Raw genomic sequence first — 19563 nt, 5'->3', positions numbered from 1 at the left:
TCTTTCCTATATTAAGGGAATGGAAACCTAACGAAGGCACCTTTATCTTTTGGGGACAGATAGTACCTTAGGAATCTGCCATACATGGAAAGGATACATGCCACAAGTATGATGAAGACATAGATAAATGCCCCTCTGTGACCACAGAAAACTAACAATGCCAAGACTATTTTGTAATTATGAAAAGTTTTAAAGGATCTTTGGGGGTAAAAAAGACACATTGATATCACTTAATGTTTTCTAAAGAATATATATCTCATTATGAGAAATAAGGGGAAAGAATATAACTTTGTTGTGTGCTAAGGCAAATGAAATAAAAGGCACCAGATTTCTTTTCAAAACAATTGTTTATAAGGTTCTTCAATTTATAATATACAGAACTTCAACACTTCTGTTTGGTGTTTTTATTTATCTAGAGGTAGAAAGTTCATAATAGATCTCAGAATACAGAGATAAGATACACCCACCATATATAATAAGAACAAAAGTCAATTACAACACTTGGTTAACCTAAAGAAATTTGATGTAAGATCTACTTCTTCCTTATTACCCTATAAAAAATAGTCACCTGCCTTCCAACATCTTTAGTTTGTCCTATGGAACTAAAGTTCTCAAATTTTTTAATTAATCAGCTTCTGACATGAATTCAGTAATATTTTAGTTACTTAAGGAAAATGCAATTGGTTAATTTCATTGCAATTGCTAAATCTAATATTCCCTAAACTTCATGCAGAAATGAGAAAGCCAAGCTGGAATTCTACTCAGTAGTGAGCCTCAGGGATCTACCCATCTTGGTTTGGACATACGGGATTGGAGTCAGTAGATGAGTTTTTGAAAGACCTTACTCTAAGCTCTCAAGTCTCAAATGGCAGTATTTTTCATCAGATTGGCTCTCATTCATTATTTACCAACATGTGGGATGAATACAATTTTTTTCCTTCAAGGCATAATACCTTTATAAAATACAAACTGATGTCTGTATTATCTAATTTCCCCATCCTCAGGCCCAAACAATTAATTTTCTATACTCATTTTAGGACATAATCACTTACTATTTTACACTGTTACCCAGCTCTTGCATGCCTAGCCTTACCCAATGACATTTAAAGGTACTTAATGGAGGGGTGCCTGAGTGACTCTGTTGGTTAAGCATCTGACTCTTGGTTTTGGCTCAGGTCATGATCTCATGGTTTCATGAGTTCTAGCCCTGTGAGGTTCTGCGATGGCAACAAGGAGCTTGCTTGGATTCTCTCTCTCTCCCTCTCTCTCTCTGCCCCTCCCCCACTCACACTATCTCTCTCTGAAATAAACTATCTCTGTCTCTCTCAAATAAATAAACTTTAAAAAAGGTACTTAATGGAAAAACTATATTATATACATTTTTAAACAATTTTTTTTACGTTTATTTATTTTTGAGGGAGAGAGAGACAAAGAGTGTGACTGAGGGAAGGTCAGACAGAGAGGGAGACACAGAATCCAAAGCAGGCTCCAGGCTCCAAATTGTCAGCACAGAGCCGGATGCGGGGCTCGAACTCACAAACTGTGAGATCATGACCTGAGCCAAAGTTGGCTGCTTAACCGAATGAGCCACCCAGGCAGGCACCCCTACATTTTTAAAAGTATCCCCTAATTGCAACAATGCTGAATGTACTAGTGAATTCAGGTTTTTTTTCCAATTTAATTAAACAGTGTTTTCTAAAATTTCCTGGCCAAACTTGAAATATGCATTAGCAGAAAAATTACATTGATAGTAAAATACTGACAGCATCCTAAAGTATTAGCCTTGTCACAATTTTTATTCCTGTGGCATGTATTCTCATTAATTACAACACCTTTCTGTGTAATGAAAATGTCATCCCACTTCTAAAGTAACTATGCTAGCTGCATTTACCATCACTCCTTTAACGCATGCCAAAGCTCGTGCTGATCAAATAAAGAGTGGCCCACATGGACACGACAAAGCAGCATGAAAAGTCTACTGAGAAATATCAGTTACCAAACGCTAGAGACCTCTGGTGAAGGTGAACAAACGTTATGAAGCTGTATATTTACATTTTGGTTTGCCGATCAATTTCCTTTTCAAACTCTCCTGTGAAATTTTCAATGTAAAGTGGAAACTCTGTTTTTATGCATGTGTCTCAAGGGAACCTGGAAGGTGGAATGTTGAGAATAGGTGGCAGCTTACTTCTGATATGTTCTGGAATTTAAAACTGTATAAATAGTAAATTGGCATCATTATGCATCAGCATTAAGTCTCATTAAAAATACAGGGGTGCCCGGGTGGCTCAGTCGGTTAAGTGTCTGACTCCCACTCAGGTCATGATCTCACTGCTTGTGAGTTCAAGCCCCACGTTGGGCTCTGTGCTGACAGCTCAGAGCCTGGAGCCTGCTTCAGATTCTGTGCTTCTCCCTCTCTCTACCCCTCTCCAGCTTGCACTCTGTCTCTCTCTCTCAAATATAAAAATAAAAAACATAAAAAAATTAAAAAAATAAATTCACCACTTTAGTAAGAACAGTGACACTTCTAAGCAGAAGGTAATACTTCTTTTTTAAACAAAAGGCAAAACTATTATCTAAGTATTCAAGAAATAACAATCAAATATGTAACTTATACATTCTTGCACAAATACATTGCCCAAATAATTATAAAGCAAGCTAGCTTTTCCAGATTAAGAACTGTCCAATAGTGTTCCCTTTATTCCCAGCACTTGAATTCTCTTACCCAAGTTATTAAAATGTTAGTTTTATAATATTATCACAATATGAACAAACATTGATAGTATACTTATTAGGCATCAATAATTATTCTAAGTATTCTATAATGTATCTTTAATGAATACAAATAGGAACACCCTGGTGAGGAATATACAATTATTTTTCTCATTTCATCTATGAGAAAATTGAGGCACAGAGAGGTTGAGTAATTGCCCAGATCACTTAGCCAGTAGCTGAGGGAGCCTTGGGGATATAATAGTTGGGAGTCTGATTCATGCATCAGGTCCATAAGCACTGCACAATTCAGAACCCAAGGTCTGAGATCCAATTGAAAGCACTGATCATACCCATGTGTAAACCAGGACAAGTCAACAATATCCCTGAAATTCAGTCTTCCTTGCATCTACAAATTGAGAATGGGAACTCCACTAATGCAAGATGAATCTATGTACACTTTCTGTGCATACTGAAAGTGTGAAAATGCACACTGGCAATAGCCACGTCCCTGCCTTTGCATCTTTGAGAATAGAGACTTCAATTGTCCTATATGGTTGCCATTAAGTGTAAACTACACACTAGATTTCAAAGACATATTACTACAAAAAAAGTTAAAACACCTAATACTTTTATATTGATTATATGTTGAAATAATAATTTTTAAAAATTAAGCTAAATAAAATATATTACTAAAATTAATATCTCTTATTTCTTTGGACTTTATTTTTATTTTAGTTACTAGAAAATTTAAAATTGCTTATGTGGTCCACATTATATTTCTATTGGGCAGTACTGGCTTAGATGGTAAGTGGTAAAGCAGAAGAAGTTCTGATGTATTAACTGTACCGCCATAGACATATTTATTCAAGCTAATTTAGTTCAAGGTTAAAAAAGGGGGAATGCATTTCCGGACTTAAGAAGTTCTGAGCATCTTCTTTTTCAAAAATGGCTTTGTCATATGCTCACCTCTAAAAAGATTTGAAATCGGGACACCTGGGTGACTCAGTCTGTTAAGCGTCTGACTTCGGCTCAGGGCATGATCTCATGGTTCATGGATTCAAGCCCCTCATCGGGCTCTGTGCTGACAGCTAAGAGCCTGGAGCCCGCTTCAGATTCTGTGTCTCCCTCGCTCTCTGCCGCTCCCCCACTCAATCACTTTCTCTCTGTCTCTCTCTGTCTCAAAAATAAACATTAAAAATTTTTTTAAAATAAAACAAAAAGATTGAAACAATATTAAGAAAATATAAAATACTGAGAAAGTATAAAGGTCACCAAGGCAATATTTTTCTTTTACCCTCCCTCCCTCCATCCTTCCCTTCTTTTCTTCCTTCCTTCCTCTCTCCTTCCCTCCCTCCTTTCTTTTCCCTCCCCTTCCTTCCCCTTTCCTCCCCTCCTCTCCTCTCATTTTCCTCTTTTTTTCTTTTCTCATCCTTCTGTCCTTCCTTTCTTTCTCTTCCTCCTTTCCTCCCTTCTCTCTCCCTCTTTCTTTCATCCATGTAGGTATGCCAATAAATGTTTAATACTTGGCTCAATTTATAAAGTCTGTCAATCTCCATGACAGATTTTAAAGTACCAACTTGGGACACCTGGGTGGCTCCATTGGTTAAGTGTCTAGCTCTTGACTTCAGCTCAGGTCATGATCTCACAGTTTGTGAGATGGAGCCCCACATCAGGTTATGCACTAACAGTGCAGAGCCTGCTTGTGATCCTCTCTCCCTCTCTCTCTCTGTCCCTCCCCTACTCATGTGCTAGGTGTGTTTCTCTCAAAATAGATAAATAAATACATACATACATACATACATACCAACCCAATGTCATGGAAGTTAGGAAGAAATGTGCAGTACTGCCCCATTATATACTATTTCCACCACATAGATACAATAGATATAAATAACCTCAAAAGCATATATAAAAACAAAATAATGAGGAAGTGGTGAGTTATATGTATTTCTTACTCTTTGTTTTTAATATAATTTGTCAGTTTGTATAATTTAATTTGTAATAACAGCTATGTATAACAACTGACTTGCCAAAAAAAAAATCCTAAACATTCAACAGCTGACTCCCTCAGGAACCACTGCAAGCCTATCACTACTATGACATTTACTTGAAAATCAGATGTAAAGGAACAACATCTCTTCCAAGATTCATAAGAAACCCCCAAAATATTCTTACTCTCAATCCCTCAACTATCCACAAAAGCACAGCCCCTGTTAATAGTTATAGTTATCTTACAGAGATTAGATACTAGAAGGAACAGAGCCAGGCTGTTAAGTGGAGTTTAATGCTATTAATCTCAGTCTCATATAATCCATCTCAGAGAGAAACAACAGAATACCCTTAAGAGCCCTCCAGGGTGGAGTCCTAGAATCCCTTTGTACTCTCTCAGGAAGTTCCTTCTTACAACTAACCTAAATCCCTTTTGCTGCAATAGAGACTCATTCCTGTTTGCTCTGTGTTTAGTGAAGGTAGAAACAGCTGGTTACCATCCCCTACATTACAACTCTTTATGTAAGGAAATGAAACACCCAAAACCAGCTTCCAAATCTGCTCAGCTGTAAAAACAGCCTCTTCTTGAGCAAAAACAAACAATAAATTAAATGGAATTGGGAGTTGAGAAGTACTGCATATTTCACTCCAGGGAAACACCTCGAGCCAGGTTATACCCTCGTCAGCACCTAGTGATCAAAGGCACATTTTCCCTGGGAATAAATTAAAGGAGTGAAACACATGAGATTATTAATCAAGTTGCTGTTGGCATGTTGGGCCATTTTATAGAACATCCTTAAAGTAGGAGGCATCCCAGGCCTTATCTTGTAATAAGATTCTAAAATCTTGGCGAAATGCATGTTGCCCTGCATGCTAACACCTTGCTTGCTATATGTCCAAGGCATTTTTATGAAAGAAATGCAATAAATCAGAGTACCTAGAGAAGCTACACCTTAGGTGGCACAAATGGGCCAGTAGAAGCTAAAGTGCCAACTAATATACAAAACTATACCACCCACATTTTAATGGCAAGGGTTCTTATCTCTCTGGAAGGAATTAAAAAGGAGAGGATGAAAAGTTGATTCCCTACTGTAGGACTGGCCTAGCAGGAAGCAAAGTGGGGGCATTTGGAAAAGAAAGGAAAGAAACAATAGCCCTAATTCCTGTCAATTCATGATAGTGGCATAACATCTGGGAGAAAACGCTGTTAAATTGCAAAGCCAAGGATATTCAGGAGACAGGTTTATTGTTTGCTGTATCTGTGTCCCTTCACCATCTCTCACTGCCTTTGAGTCAGTGTCTGATATTAGTACCTGATTTACTTGTATACCCAGCAGATATGGGCATCTTTATTTTTGTGTAGCTCAAAGGGGTCACTCATTTTCCATCTTTATGTACATCTCACCCTACTTTATCATTCCTTTTCTGCTTTGAGTTGGAAAGCCCAGCCTTCAAAGCCAAATTCAGCACTGTGTGCCACATCTGCCCTTGGGATATGTCAGGTCCCCAGAAAGAAAGAATGGATTTTTGGTTTGATCCAACCAAGACATTGGTGAGGGTTGTTTCCCGCAACTAAAGGTCAGTGCTGCTTCTACCCAAGGAGCCTGAAAAATTCTGTGATTCTGACCCACAGGTGACAACAGGTGTCATCTCCTCTGTGGACACTGGTTTGCCTTCCATCTCCTGAAGAAAGGCTTCCAGTGTGCTAGAAGGAGGAAGAGTGGAAACATCCTTCTCTAGGACCACATAATTTAATGCCTACCCAGACAGTAGGCACGTCTATCTATGATGAGCTAATAAGTCTGCAACAATTCCCACTGAAATTCAAATACATACCTTTCATAAACTACAGCAGAAGTCAAAAAACAGCAGCCCACAGTCCAAGTCAGCCTGCATGGATGTGTTGAGTGATCTTCACAGTACCCTTTTTAAAATCTGAATTTGTTGAACAACATTTTTTTTTTGAACAACATTTTAAAACTGGGAAATTCTACATTTCTAGTTTCTCCAGAGGCTCTTACCACACTATGCCACATTCCAACATGGAAACAAATGGTCACAGCTGAGTGGGATTGTCCTCTCTAAACAGTATATGCCTCTGGTCCATCACAGAGCCCACTGCTCCCCAGTATTGAAACAATCCATTGATATTTATCATTGCCTTTGTTCTGATAGGTCCCTGTTTCCACATTTTCTTTAGTCTTAGGCCCTTCTTACATGTTACTGACCTGGAATACTTTAATATATGAAAGGCAAAACTATGCCCTATATGAAGAGTTACTACAAGCAAGAACTTGATTTTGAGACTAAAGAGATTTCATAAGGCAAAGAAAAGGAATGACCTGAAAACAATGCTATTACTTGACTACTGGCTTTTTTGTTATCCTCAATTGGCAGAATCTACTGATTGTGAAGATTTGAGGACTACACAAGGAAATAAAGTAATAGACTTCTCAACAGCCTTCTTATGCCAGTCCAAAGATGGCCTTTGTCAGTTTTGTTTTATTATTTTTAGTTTCCAACATTATTACAATATAAATATGTTATAGAAAGTTTGGGGAAAAAAGAAAAAGTCTTCTCATTATAGTATCACTGCCCTGACCCCTCTTCTTAAGCAACCACTGTTATCTGTTAATTGAGTCCTTCTGAAAATATCTAGTCATCTACATACATTTATATCCATTGTTTTACACATATGGGGTTGTACTGTACTTAACAATATTAGCACATATATTTCTTCATCCTTCTCCCTGAAAATTATCTTTATTGGTTTGTAAAAATGATACACATCCCTCCAAAAGTGTAACAAATAAATTTGTTATTTCAAAACCAAAAAAAAAAAAATCAAAAACCAAAAAAATACCACAAATCCATAGTAAATCAAGTTATTAAAAAAGATAACAAAATTTCAAATGACTTAAAAAATTATTTCATCCAGAAATAATGGTTACTAACATTTGAGGATTTTCACCATAGACATCTTTATATATATATATATATATATATATATATATATATATATATATAGAAGGAGGAGGGGAGAGAAAGGGGAAGGAAAGGAGGGAGGGAAGGAGGAAAAAAGGGAAGAACACCAACAGATTGATAAATCAATGTATAGATATAAAGATAGGAACATGGGATTATGTTACGATGGCATTTTGAAATAAAAGATTTCATTTTAATTTTTCTTGAATTTAAAAGTGAAGAAAAAGCCAAAGAATTATTTAATTTCACACAAAAATGTTTCTTCACAAAAATGAAATAGTTCCTAAATTCTCTAAAAGAAACAATCTGAAAAACATTGTGTTAAGTAGTATCTACTGACTCTTCTGTGAAAAATGTGGAAAGTAGCATTCCTAATTTTATTATGTATATTCTTGTTTGTAATGGAGTTTCAGGACCATTACACTTTGTTCCATGACAATAATTCTAATAGTTGTTTCATTTTATTTCTATATGTCAATAGCACCACAATTCCCATGACCAACCTTCTATCATGGTTGCTTCATTTCTGATATTTTAATATTTTCTTTGACTTATTGACAAGACTAAATAATTCAGTAGTTTGTTTGGGCTTTTTGTCCCACAAGTGGAGCCCTTGGGTGTTCTAATACATGAATTATTGCATATTTAAAAATGTTCATGTGTTGACTTTATCCTTGAAGGACGATTTCGCTGGACTTCTCAGCTCATATTTTTTTCCCTCAGAATTCTGAGGACTTTGTCCTACTGTGTCTCGAGTATTTTCTGTATAGACTTTTGAGAGCAATCTGACGTCTCTCCAATTAGTGATTGCTTTTGCTATCTAGATACTCATGAAAGCCTGTCCTTACATTTGTGTTTTAATAGCTTCATTAAGATTTATCTTAGTGTTGATTATTTAGTGTTGTTTCATTTTTGTTTTGGACAACATGTACCCATTACATGTGAAGATTCAAGTCTTAGAGAAACTTTCAAGAAACTGAAGATGCACAGACGTTAAGTAACTTGCTCATGATCACACAGATAATATATGGCAGGGTCTGGATTTAAATTCTGCTGTCTGATTACAGAACCCAACCCCTAGTCACTACAGTACAGTTTATCCTGATGAAGAATTGTGCAGGATATGTCCTCTCTAAGCCGGTTAGTCACTGACTACACACAACTTATTCCAAGGATATCTGCATTTGGCAGGTGTCAGTAATCTAGCCATTTATAAGTCCCTCACCATTTATAAGTCACTGTCCAGAGAAAGGATGACACAGTGGGTTTTGATCATTGTGGTACTACATTCTTTTGAAGAGAAAAAACGTAGAGGGAAGAAATGGAAAGACAAAAGTAACAGTTCAAAAGGAAACAAAAAAGAATTACCAGAGGGGGCTGATGCAGACTGATGGAAGCAGATATGGTTCTTGCTACTACATATGTTAAGGACAGCAGACCAGAAACGGCTCCATCTCTTGACTTCATCCTCAGACATCCTTTCCCCTTACCACAACTTTCCCCAACAATACTAGGTTTCCTTAATGTCGGAGCCCAGTGCAGCACCACCAAGAAGAGAGCAGATGGTGTGCAGGTGCCTGATAAGGTCAGCCCACCAGCAAACCAGCACAGGTGGCAATTCACAGATGTGTCTGAGCAGCACTGACCAGGTGCCACACCTAGTTCTCTTTGACCTAATTGGTCGGATGCCTGGAAATCTCTACTTTGAGAGATGTTCATTTGGGGTGACATTCTCTCTACAAAAGTCAATTTGTTATTAGGAAAGGATAAGCTTTTTGCTAGCCTTTGGCCTAGTAAGAGAACACAGTAGATTCACAAAGTTGGAAGGAGCTTTAGAGAACAGTGAGTCTACCCTCTCATTTTTTTTTTAATTTTTTTTTTAACGTTTATTTATTTTTGAGACAGGGAGAGACAGAGCACGAACCGAGGAGGGTCAGAGAGAGGGAGACACAGAATCTGAAACAGGCTCCAGGCTCTGAGCTGTCAGCACAGAGCCCGACGCGGGGCTTAAACTCACAGACCGCGAGATCATGACCTGAGCCGAAGTCGGCCGCTTAACCGACTGAGCCACCCAGGCGCCCCTACCCTCTCATTTTTAGGCAAAGCAGCTGGAGCTTGAGTTTTAGATTAGTGAATTGAAATCAGAAAGCCAGGGACACAGAGGCATGGGATATAGTGGCCTGAAAACTCATGAGCATGACTAGAGGAATAACTGGAGCAGGGCAGTGGGTGGGTTGTTGGTGGCCTGCCCTTTTACTGGACAGGTGCACGCATCTCCCTGCTACTCTAAGTGTTGGCTGCTAATGGCTCCCCCTCTGTCTTTCACTCTATCTTCTTTAGAGAATTTCCATGAACCACAGGGAGCCTCCTTGCCAAAGATATTATGACCCTCTCTAGGGCAGCCCAGACCTAATGACTGAGACAGAAATACAAAAGAATATCCCTCCTTACATTAAGGTGGAACCATTTCATTTCTGTAGTATAACTCATAATCCTATGTTCCCTGTGGATCAGGTTGAGGCTGGATTACAGCTAGATCACTTCTTTGCTCATACTCTACCACTGCATCATCCTTCTTCCCTTACTTTTCTTTTTTATTTATTTATTTTTAAATTTTTAACATTTATTTATTTTTGAGAGACAGAGTACGAGCAGAGGAGGAGCAGAGAGAGACACACACAGAATTCGAAGCAGGCTCCAGGCTCTGAGCTGTCAGTGCAGAGCCTGATGGGGGGCTCGAATTCACAAACCATGAGACATAACCTGAGCCAAAGTCAGACACTCAACTGACTGAGCCACCCAGGCGCCCCCTTTTCTTTCTTTTTAGAACACTCCCTCAATAAATTATATGTAGCTGAATTTCTGTCTTGAACTCTGCTTCCAGGAAAGCCAACCTAAGACAAGCAAGACATTAACTGGGAAGATGAGCAACTAAGTTCTTGACTTACTTAATAACTGGCCTGAAGGAGACTGTTCTCAGAATAACCAAAGATATCTCTATTCTGTCCCTTCCTCTCTCCACTGTTTCAGCCAGGAAAAGACCTACAGAGTCTGAAATTCATTCCTTACTATACTGTCATACAAGGTGTGTATTTAGTAGGTCCAAAGGAGAATTTGCCCTTTGGTTTGGTGACACAGTGACCATTCACTGAGTCTCCAGGACAATAGGTTTTAGGTGATGGCTCCAGTGTGAGGAATCCCAGAACCTTCCAGGGCTAAACATACAGCCCATTAGCCACACTGCCCCATCCAGTTTAGAGTAAAATGATTCATTCATCTCTGCTTTATTAATTAGTGCCCTGGATGGAAACTCTTCTACAAGTTGAGATGAGACACAGGAACTGAAATACTTAGAAACAATAAGTATTTTATTTAGAAGTAAGACAATAACAGGGGCATCTTTGGGAACTGGAGTTTCTCTCTAAGTAAAAGGTGTCATCTAAAAGTTCAGGACTTGTCCTGTCCTGCCAAGTGATGAGATTAGCTTAAAGTCTTTCACTTTTTGCCTGGGGACCTCACTGGGATTATCATTTTCCTCCACCACTTCTTCCATCCTCAAGAATCCCTCAATCATACCTCTTCACCAAGACACCCCTGTGGTGGTGCTACATCCCCGTTAAATCAGTTTGTTGTGGTATGTCAGGAGGCACAATTAGTTCTCAAAAATAATGGCTAAGGAGAACCAAGTGATCCAACAAACATCAATCGGTGTCAGCCAAGGAATTACACAATGCCCTTTAAAATGTGTTGCTTCATTTTCAGTTGCCAACTTTGCTCAAAGGGGAAGATACCTGGGGAGCAGTTTGACTGGCATTCTTAACTTATTACTATTATTAAAGATTCAACAAATGTTTAAATCGCACTCTGACTCCAGACATTAAAACTGAAGATCATTGATTTAAGAGATGAATATAATACTGACCCTCTCTCTTTCTGGCTATCAAGAATAAACATTAGTAACATATAAGATATACAAAGCTGGAGCAGCAGCCTGAAAACCAACCTAAAGTCAAATAGCCATTCTCTATCAGTCAGCAGGGGCAAGCATTCACATCAAATCAAGGGCAAGTCAGCAGCATGTTGTACTACCATGACGAAGAATCCCTGAACCTCAATGGCTGAAAACAATAAGGGATTATTTGTTGTGCAGGCTACACATCTATTGCAGGTTACTGGGGACCCCAAGATACCAGGAACATTCTCTAATCACTATGGCAGAAAATAAAAGATTACTCTGAAAATTAATTACTCAGCTTGGAATGGGCATGTCACTTTTATTCACAACTCATGATCTCAAGGATAGCTAGACATATTCAGCCAGGAGATTTAGTGGCTATACCAAAACTGCATTCTGACCCTTACACTAGCCCCAAAAGAAATATACCCATCTAAATAATTTCCTACCATTGAAATGTACTCCACTCACAAGCACTGATTACATCCTAACCATGTGCCCAGCACTCTGCTAGGTATAATACGGGTCACAGGATAAGTTTAAAATGGTTATCTGTCTCCTGAAAAGTCTCAATATAACTAGAGGATGAATCAAGAAACAACGGTCAACTATACCAAAAAAAATTCTTTTAAAGAAAAACAACAAAAATAATACAAAGTAGGGCAAAATTATGTGCCAAATCATGTGATATCCACATCAAACCTATCACATTGCTCCTTTTTCTCTACCTGTGTATGGAAAATTTGATCTGTTACATCAGCACTATCCAACAGAAATACAATGCAAACCACCTTTATAATTTTAAATTTTCTAATAGCTACTTTATAAAAAACAAAAAAAACAAGTAAAATCAAATTTAATTATACATTTTATTTAACCCTATATATATATATATATAAAATATTATTTCAACATGTAATAAACATGAAAATTACTAATGAGAGACCTCACATTCTTTTCTACATATTAAGTCTTCAAATCCAGTGTATATTTTATACTTACAGTATATCTGAGTTCAGACTAGCCCTCCAGTGCTCACATAACTAATGGCTATTCTATTGGACAGAGCAGTTCTATACAATAACCAAAATTAACATACTTACTACTAAACCGTGTGGCCAAGCATTTTTTTAACTGCTGGTACATGCCTGAAGATATTTCTGGATGATTAAAATGATAGTTTTTCTTTACGGGCTGTATTAAAGTAACTTAAAGTAGTTAGGATTGCATAGAGTGTACTAGGAAGGGAACACTGATCCACCCAAAGTTAAGGAATTTAAGCAACAAACTAAAAATAGGTTGGGAAGGGGTTTAGAAGAGGGGCAGGAGTATCGAGGGTGTGCCTAATAAAAAGCTGCTTGTTGAGACAAGTAGGAGTGTGGCCCTTTTCTTAAAAGGTTAAACAAAAAGCAGAACCACTGTATTTCAGCAGGCTAATTACCAAGAGTGACTTTGACCTTTTCCGTTTCTGGAGATTTATGCTAGAACATTTTCCTTTGACATGGTGCAGGGCTCTTTGAATTCAGGTTGAGTATGATCAGGTGCGCTTCTAGAGGAACCCTTTTTTCACATAAAGGCATACCTGTGCTCCCGACTATACTCAGGAAGAGTCACGCAATGGAAGACCCAACACCAGGATGCTGTCCATCAATTCCTTCACAACAGCCTCACCCTTCTGAGAGCCACATTTACCTTTACAGTTGAGGAAACACAGAAATAAACCATTTCACAACAGAAACTTTTGTTGACAGTGAGGGCTGTGGAACCTGAGACTTGAAAATTCTACCAGAGGCCAGTTAATCTAATAAAGCACTTGACATTAATAGATTTAGCTAGTGGGAAAATTTGAAATTCCTTCTTAAAGCCAACAGGGTCCCTTAGTGAGCTTGAGTCTTTCAGGTGGTTTTTGCTTTGGGCCCTAACATGGACCCAATTTCACACTAGATGTCCCATGGCTTCGGGACATTTATACTTCCTCACTGACCTTAGCTGTTGACCGGTTGGTTTTATTAGTGCTAATGAAGTAAAAGGGATCTTTACAGACCCCAAGTGGGTTTGCTAACTGACTGATTCCAGTTGCCTTGTAATGCTTGACAAACTAACAAAAGAGGGGAATCTGGTAGAGACAGGTCAATATACCCAAATACTTTTTCACTTCCAGATATACAATTTGAAAAGTAAGTGCTATTTTGTGAATGGGTCATGGGTGTTTCTTTATAATCAAAATTCTCACTTGCACCTGCCACTATGGATGCCAGACCTTCTTTTCTCTAAAAACTGCCCATTTCAGATGGAGCCAGTAGATGTTATTTTCCTGTAATATACCTACTAACCATTGGTCAGACTTGCCCCTTATAGCTGCATTCTGAAACCTAGACTCAGATTAGTTTGTATTAATAACCTTGCTTAGCTATGTAGTGAGAAAGATGAAAAGGATTCTTTTGACCTCCTTATTTTTATTGCTTATTTATTCACTTATTTTACTGAAATTCTGGGGTGAACACAGAGCATTCAATAGAACTTTTTTGTTAATTATCCATTGGTAAAGGGCACTCAAATCTGGTGATAGAAAAAAAGGTAGGAACTTCCTTCTCTGATTTTGACATTCAACATATTGAAATTTTTGGAAAGATAAATTGAAGCAATGTTACTTTGCTACTAGTTCCATTTTTCAGATCCACTTCTAAAAAGCTACTGAAAAGAAACTCCTAATCCAAACAAGAACTAAACAATAATGTCTACATTGCCACCCCTGCCCCCCCCCCCACACACACACAGGGATAAGCAGAGCATATGGCTATTTATAATAAGGACAACTGACAGCAAGGGCTTTAAAAAATGCTTTCTCTCCTGTTGTCAGTTTTGGAATGGAGTTGGAAGCAAGCAAAGTCCTGATAACATTGGTGTATTGTTCCTGTAGGTCCTAACCTCAGCAGGGTACATCAGTATCTTCTGTCTGAAGAAGTTGCTCTCTTTTCATCAAACACATTCCAGAAGTCAGCAGTAAAAGCACTGATGGGGGAGAGCAGATTGATCCATTAACTCTCACCCAGTTCCTTGGCTGAACCCTCGCTTCACATTCCAGTTATAAAGATTTGGTGAGTTATCAAACAGGAAACAAGCTCTGAAAGGAACTGCATTTTCAGAGGTTCTGGCCAAGGCTCTTTCTTGTTGCCTGTGTATCCTGGAGGGGATGAGAGATCCGCTTCCCTGAAACTCCTCTAGACCTCCATTTCTGTGTGCCTAAATTATGTGGGGACCTTGTTAAATGCATATTCTGACTACACAGTGGTGGAGCCTGTGCTTCTAATAAACTCTCAGGTAATGCTAATGCTTCTGATACTTAGGCCACATTTTGAGTAGCAAGGAGCTAAAAAACACTTTGGGAATCTGCTTGAAGACAAGATAACTACATTTCCACTCAATTGAGCTTTGGCTTCAAAAGTTATCCAACAATGCATCTTATATGCTTGCCCAGTGACACTGGGTCAGATATAGTGTGAATAAACACATAAGAAACAACTAAATGGGTGGTTATTCAAACACCTACCTCTCAGTGTTGTGATGAACAACACACTATATAGCTTTAAGCCCCATAGTCTCAGTGAGAGGCAGGAATCCAGGCAAGAAAGATGTGTCTCCAAGGTGAAAAGATAGAGGAAGAGAATTTTCTTACTAGCTGTACTAGTAGCGTAAAGAGGAATAATGATTATTTCCTCTTTGCTAAGCTCTGTTCCAGGGTGACTTTAAAGATCAGGAGGCATTACAAGTCCATTTAAGGGGACATCCCTCACTGGGGTGTAGCCTTTTAAGGCTCCATTCCATATGACTAAAATGAAGATCAAGGTTGAGATTCAAAGCACGAGAAAGTCCTGCCTTAACAGATCTAAACTTGTGGCAAGTTGTAGCTCCTCACCATAGCCCAGGTTTCGCTTTTCTCTCAACTGAAGGGCCTGAGGCGATGGTTGAATTTAATTTTAGTTTTCTCCAAGTCAAGTGACCCCCTTACCTGGAAGTAAATTCACAGAGAATGTTTGCCATCAGGCAGACCTGAACCCAGTGCTCTGGCATAGCGGCCGTGTCATTGTGGACATCATAGTTCCCTTCTACAAATGTCATTTTCTTGTCTGTGAAAATTGGAATGATGAAAATCTATCCCACAGCAATGCTCTGAGCTAATGTACAGATCAAGTATGTATTTCAATTAAATAATATATTAAATAAGCCAATAAATGCATTTGCCCTTCTAATTGTGGGGAATAAAAGTAGAACATCTTTGTCTCTAGAGCAGCTTGAAATTCTGTCTGCAAGTCCATTGCTACTAGGAGTAAAGCAAGCATTGGAAATGCTGAAAGATTTCCTTCAGTGGTTAATCTGATGGCAAGGACATATTTTGGGAGAGAGAAAACCATAATTTAAAGTATCCTGACATCAATAAATATTTCCTTAGCATTTAGCTGTAAGAGCTCTGAATTCTCCATCTGTTCAGAAATTTCTAATTTCAAAATAATATGGTGCTTCAGGAGTTTGTGAATCCATAGAAATTTCAGGAAGAGCAAGTGTTGTTGCAGTTTTCCACACCTAGGGAGAAGTGTGCACTACTCTTATTTCCTTGTGGAACAAGGAAAGAAGACAAGTTGATCTCCATTACCCCTTCAGCACCATGTCTCTTAATCATATTTGGAAGCATCTCAGAAAGAACACTAGTTCTGAGCATGGGGTGAGATAGGCATTGGGGTAGACCACTGCCCAGTTACCCTGTTGACACCTTCCATGTTCACTTGGCTGCATTCTTAAGTAGCTACAATGTACACCCATCTCAGCCATTTGTTTTGAGCTCAGATGATCCTGAGAATCTTACAGAATTGGACTAAGAGTTTATTGCTAAATGTTTGTTGAAGTGGCTGGTAATTCCTCTAAATAAGCTCCAGATAAACACTGAACTGAAAGTAAATTTTCTCTTTTCTGTTCACTTCTACTCTGGCCTAAACACAAATAAACGCCTCATGTAGATGTTCTACTCCCACTCCTTTTTCCCCACCGTTACAGAGGCTCCATTCTTCTTTCTTCTTCTTTCCTCCTCCCTCTTCCTCTTTTTAATGTTTTTTTTTATTATTTTTGAGAGAGAAAGAGAGAGCATGAACAGGGGAGGGGCAGCAAGAGAGGGAGACACAGAATCTGAAGCAGGCTTCAGGCTCTGAGCTGTCAGCACTCAGGGCTTGAACTCACAAACCGCGAGATCACGACCTGAGCCGAAGTCCAATGCTTAATCCACTAAACCCCTCAGATGCCCCCAGAGGACCCATTCTTCTGTGATTACTCTCCTATGCCCATTCCAGTCTTCATACACTGAGAGGGCCCGGATGACATCTAGTTGTCTAGAAAAAAGGCACTAAGTAAGTATTTATTTGCAAGTAAATATCTTTTTTTTTAATATTTATCCATTTTTGAGAGAGAGAGAGAGAGAGAGAGAGAGAGAGAGAGAGAGAGGATCCAAAGTGGACTCTGAGCTGACACCAGTGAGCCTGATGCAGGGCTCAAACTCACAAATTGTGAGATCATGACCTGAGCTGAAGTCAGACACTCAATCAACCGAGCTATCCAGGTGCCACTACAAGTAAATATCTTCAAATAATAGCTTTGCCTTTCTTACACCTAACCAGTTTCCTTACTTCCACTCTATTCCATGCTCCACTGTGAGGCCAGAATGATATTTTCAAGAAGCAATGCTGATTGTGTCACTCTCCTATTTAAAACCCTTCATTGGCACCCTCCTGACCCTGAAATAAAGTTCTTTATGATATGGCTTCCATTTATCTTCCCAGCCTTGTCTCTCAAATGCTTCCCACCTTCCCAGTACCCAATGCTCCACTGAAAAGCTTAGATGCACTCTGACCTGCCTTCAACACACACACATACACACACACACACACACACACACACACACACACACACACAGTCTGCCACTTGATATAGTCTTTCCTACCCTGCCCCTCTCACCCAACATGGACTTAATCTGTGGTTAATTCTGACTCATTAAATAAGTTTTCCACTTGGACATCACTTTCCTGAGATTAGTGCCTCTCCTATATATATATCTGAATGTGTAGCACTGCTTGCTAGCTGTACACTCCCTTTCTAAGCTACCCTCTTGTTCACCATTATATTCCCAGCATCCAGGATGCTGTATGTAACATAATAAGGGCTCTGCCAATATTTGCTGAATAAATAAATGAATGAATGAGTGAAATACTTTCTATATACTAGAGCAGAGGTTCCCAAAGTATGCTCCGCAGACCAGTATCAATTTTACTGGGTACTTAGAGATGCAAATACTTAGGTCCCCTGAAGATCTACTGAATCAGAAATTTAGGGAGGAGGTCCCAATACTCTATTTCAGCAGACTATCCTATGATTCTGAGGCATGCTAAAGTTGGAAAACCACTGTCTTAGAGCAGTGGTACTCATCTCTGGCTGTGCATTATAATCAGCTCGGATTTTTTTTTTTTAATGTTTGAACTATCTCCTCTGGAGTTTTTTATCCAATTAGGTTAGTGTGGATTCTAGAATACTTTTTTAGAGCTCACCAAGTGATATTGATATGCACCCTTTATTTTCCATTTCCTCTCTCCAGCCCTACCACACACACAAAATTACTGATAAAATGGGCACTGGTCTAGTGCCACACTACCAATGCCTCTAGCCTCCCCCAGGACAATGTGGTAGGGCTGCATGAGATCCAGCCTAGCAGCCAAAAATCTCATTATTCCAAATGTGGTCCCTGAAATAAAGTTTGTACTCTCCGAAGGGTAGCTTTTCGGATACACAAAATCTCAAGCTCCATCCAGAACTGCTCCATCAGAATCTGTGTTTGAACTAGATACCCAGATGATTTGTGTCCATATTAGAGTTTGAGAGTCACTAGCCTAGGAGAGACAGCATTAAGCATGGTTTTATAGAGTACAGAAGTTAAATCATTTTTTGCAGGTCTTTTTATAGTTCAGGTATGTAGCAGCATATATGTGCTGCATATATATATGGCAAAAGTATTTTGCCATAGTATAGTTCAGGTATATAGCAGCATATATATATAGCAGCATATATATATATGGCAAAAGTATTTTGCCATAAGACTTTTCAATAAACTTCTGGTCAGGGCCAGAAATTAACTCTCAAGGTCAAATGGCTTCCTTGGTTATAGCACAGAAGGGACCTCATGAGTCTTGGCTTCTGTTGACTGTTGGGTAGTGAAGGTCATTTCTCCATAAAAGTGTTTGAAAAACTAGGCCATCCAGAAAGATGGGCCAACTCAAAATAATGAATTATTGGTGCTTATAATCCAACAGCAAAAAAAATGAATGCTTACTATGGGCCAGGCATCATGCTAAGTACTCAACAAATATTAATTTATTTAATCTTCCCTACAACCCCATGAAGCAGGTGCTGTTAATTATCCCCATTATGGAAATGAAGGAAGCAGAGGCATGGAAAGTCAGGCATAGCTTAGGAGTATGACCCAGAAGTGAAATCCAAACCCATCTTTCTCTGGAACCTGTGTTATTAACCACAACACTATGTTCAACAATTACTCTAAAGGAGAAGGAACAATGACCCCAAACAACTGTTTTTTTTAAACATTAGTTTAAAAGCCCCTGACTGTTCCTCCTACAATTAGAAGAGCCAGAATTAAATAGAATGGTTGCTGTGCCAACCCACAGAAGTCAAATATAACCAGGCAGCAAATTAGAGTAAACATTTAGGAATCCCTTGCATGTGGCACACGACTCCACCCACCCTTCTTGGCACAAGCCAGGATGTTGATTATATGGATCCCGCTGGCATTTCATGTCCTCATGCAAGTCATACAGAGTATCCTCCTTACTGCTGAATGTGAACATGACCAGACTTATTTGAGTAATTTG

This window comes from Panthera uncia (genome assembly GCF_023721935.1).
Source record: "Panthera uncia isolate 11264 chromosome A3 unlocalized genomic scaffold, Puncia_PCG_1.0 HiC_scaffold_11, whole genome shotgun sequence".
NCBI lineage: Eukaryota > Metazoa > Chordata > Mammalia > Carnivora > Felidae > Panthera > Panthera uncia.
Note: the sequence above shows the minus strand (reverse complement) of the source record.